The sequence below is a fragment of the Elgaria multicarinata genome, chromosome 1, assembly GCF_023053635.1.
Source record: "Elgaria multicarinata webbii isolate HBS135686 ecotype San Diego chromosome 1, rElgMul1.1.pri, whole genome shotgun sequence".
Classification (NCBI taxonomy): domain Eukaryota; kingdom Metazoa; phylum Chordata; class Lepidosauria; order Squamata; family Anguidae; genus Elgaria; species Elgaria multicarinata.
In genome coordinates, this window is record NC_086171.1 from 15,527,321 (window position 1) to 15,531,384 (window position 4,064).

The window sequence follows — 4,064 nt, forward strand, 5'->3', positions numbered from 1 at the left end:
AAGCAAGTCTCACTGAATTCAATGGGACCTACGTCTGAGTAGACATGCATACAATTGCACTGTTAAGCTACTTTCACATTTATGTTTTTAGTAGATAAAAATAAACCTCAGTTTTCAGTTTGTGGCTACATCCTTTGCTGTCACTCAGTTATTTATTAATGTGCATAAAGTGGCTTACTTTTAAAATAGGAGCGGGTGGCCGCAGCCAGAGTTTAAAACAGTAAAGCGAAAGCAACCTTTTTTCTTTTCTTTTTTAAATGGGACTAGAATGTAAAACCCTGATAAATTCAGCTGTTGTTTTTATGCTTTTTATGTTTTTAAACTTTGTATATTTGTTTTTAATGTTTAGTTTTTAACTTTTGTAAACTGTCCAGAGAGCTTCAGCTATGGGACAGTTTTTGTTGTTTATTTGTTCAGTCGCTTCCGACTCTTCGTGACTTCATGGACCAGCCCACGCCAGAGCTTTCTGTCGGCCGTCGCCACCCCTAGCTCCCCCAAGGTCAAGTCTGTCACCTCCAGAATATCATCCATCCATCTTGCCCTTGGTCGGCCCCTCTTCCTTTTGCCTTCCACTTTCCCTAGCATCAGCCTCTTCTCCAGGGTATCCTGTCTTCTCATTATGAGGCCAAAGTACTTCAGTTTTGCCTTTAATACCATTCCCTCAAGTGAGCAGTCTGGCTTTATTTCCTGGAGTATGGACTGGTTTGATCTTCTTGCAGTCCACGGCACTCTCAGAATTTTCCTCCAACACCACAGTTCAAAAGCATCTATCTTCCTTCGCTCAGCTTTCCTTATGGTCCAGCTCTCGCAGCCATAGGGGCAGTATATAAATGCAATAAATAAATAAATAGTGAGGCAATAGGGGTCGCAATATCAGTGTGAGAGAATATGACACATTTTACCTAAAAGATAGCAAAGCAGGGTCCAAATGAATTTGTCTAGGGACAGAGAGATCCATCCAACGAGTGTTTTATTGCATGCTCGTTACTGGGCGTTCACGGATGTTTTGCAGGTCCCTCCCATGATGACGTCACCTGCCTCCTGTGCGCCTTCCGCCCCTTCTGGCCTTCATTGCGCGACAAAAAAATCTCTCCACAAAGTCCGATATATTTTAAACCCGGAAGTCGCTGCTCTCTCCTGCTGTGTGTAGGAGAAGCAGCGCGATTAGAACAGCCAACTAAATGGGCCTTGTGCATTTGAAAGAGGAAGTAACTGAGCAATGAAAACATGGGCAGAGAAGTGACAGTAGAGAGCATGTTTCCCCCGTGTGATGGAGCTCGGAGTTCCATAATATGGGCACCAGCACAGAAAAGGCCCTGTCTGCAGGAGACACTCATCTGTGAAGGCCACATTTGAGGTATGCTGAGGGGAACTCTTTTTCAAGATTGTTTGGTTTGCTGTTTCATATATAATGAACATGTAATATCTAAACTGAGAGAGGACTTAGTCAATGTTAAGCAAAATATGTTAGATGCTATAGCTAAACTGCACACAAACAGTTATAGAGCCAATATCACTGGAGGGCCAAAATGCTATTAGTTTGGAGCTACAAAGTTAGGAGTCTTCATTCTGAGTACATAGCAGTGATCCAGGCTGAAAATAGAAACATATTCGCTTCATATCCAAGTTTCAGCAGGAATCTTATGTCGCCAAAAAGAACTTCAAAGTTAAAGCCTAAGGCATCTAGCTACCCCCAAAGGCTTGAAGTAGCATCTCCTACATTAAACGCCTGTTCTGTTTAGTGATTAATTCTGCCATCGAAAATGTTAGCGATGACATAAAGAAATGAAACTTTATTTCTATTATATTCTTTTATCATTTATCTGTCATAGAGTTCTAAGGTGAGATTTTTGGCACATTTTATTTCAAACATGTTTGTGGAATATGTATTTGACACCTATCATAAATACCAAGTTTTTATGTGTAGTTTTGCTTCAGAACCACTTATCAGTGGCATATGGGTCTATGTCACCTAAATTATCTAATCTAGTTTTAGAAACTAAAAAGGGGGGAGGGTAAATATGACAACATCCATGCTGCTGTTTATACACTTGAAAGAAACAAAAGTGTTCTATCTGGAGGTTTTCATTCGCTTAAAACTATGTAGATGAAACAGAAGTCACCCCACTTTTCTATGAAAGTCAAATTTATGCTACACTATTTTTAGTTTCATCCATTTACTATTCTTTTTGCAGTAGTACCGAGAAGCTGATACATGTACATTATTAATTTAGTCAATTCCATTGTCCTTGTTTTGCACAACAACTTACTATATATGTAACAAGTGCATGCATTTCTGTTAAACTGTGCACTCTGCAGTTGCAGTTCTATATATAAACTTTGTTCTGTGGACAAATGTACTGTTGGATGATATATTTGCTTAAATATGTGTATGGAAATGGTATTAGTCTTCCTGTTTTTCAGCATCCACCGCACTCCAGCCCCTAAATGTAATGGCAAAAATAGCGGCACTGCAAACTACAACATAAGACACCCAAGTTGAAATATTTCATTGGCGTACAGACTTTTATCAAAGTTTGCTATACAATTTCACATACAGAGACACAAAGCTGGATGTTACATTTTCAATTAGTATACAAAGTTTTAGACCTGGTTCACACAACATGATAAGCCACTTGTGGGTTGTGTCACCATGGGCTGTTTCAGGATAGCTTGTCACGATGTTCAAACCCAGGGGAATTGTTTCATCATGGGTTGTTTTCCACAAACAAGCCACACTGAGAACCCTGGCTTGTTGTTGGGTTGTTCATGGTGGCTTGTTTTCAGGGTGTCTTGTCATCACATCTGAATACGGCATGGTGACTTCATTGTGGGTTGTCAAGATGGCTAAAGAGCTGCCTGGCAAGAACAGTGAAAACTCTGGTTACTCCTCACATTCCTGCTAGTGCTCCTGCCATCCTCCCTCATCCATTGTCTGCCCTGTGCTCCTAAAAATTGAGACAAAAGCATTGACAACCATAATTATAATTATAAGTACAGTTTGATCTTTCAAAGTATACACATTTGAAAGTCCACAGTTTTGGAATTTGCATAATTCCCCCCTCCAATGTACTGCTCTGTCATGGAATTTGTGTATATTTACCAATCCCACTCACTGCTCTGCCTTGAAATTTGTCTATCTATCTATCTATCTATCTATCTATCTATCTATCTATCTATCTATCTATCTATCTATCTCAGCCTCATTTGTCCACCTTTAAATTTGTATATATTTATTGATCCCCATCACTGCTCTGTAACCCATATGTACATATGACAGCTAATGATGGAGACCAGTGAAAGGAAATGACAAGCATAAAAACATAAGAAGAGCCCTGATGCTGGATCAGACCAAGGGTCCATCTAGTCCAGCACTCTGTTCACACAGTGGCCAACCAGCTGTCGACCAGGAACCCACAAGCAGGACGTGGTGCAACAGCACCCTCCCACCCATGTTCCCCAGCAACTGGTGCACACAGGCTTACTGCCTCAGATACTGGAGATAGCACATAACTATCAGGGCTAGTAGCCATTGATAGCCTTCTCCTCCAGGAATTTATTCAACCCCCTTTTAAAGCCATCCAAATTGGCAACACTTACAGATGGAAAACAAGCAGATTAGAGAGAGAGAGAGAGATATATGATTGATAGATAGATAGATAGATAGATAGATAGATAGATAGATAGATAGATACTCAAGAGCAAAAGAAACTCTTCTGGTACAACCTCTAACTAACTCTAACCTTGGTGTCAGTTAAAAGACTGTCCAGCTACATCTGTGTGAGACAAAGGTTTAGATAGAATCCACCACCTTTTCTCTCAGCCTAACCTCCACTTTCCAACTGACAAGTCCCAACTGCCAGTGAGGCTGTGCTCTCTCTGCCTCCCCTCCCTGATTCTGTCCTGGAGGAGGGGCACCGTCTTGACAGACAGCTCCTCAGGTCCAGCTACCAAACATGCCAGATCACTTTATTACATCACCCATTCCTTGATTGGCATTCACTTTCCCCTGCCCACAGCGTCTGGCTTTCTTGTGATGATTGCTCAAGAAGCGCAGTTCCAAA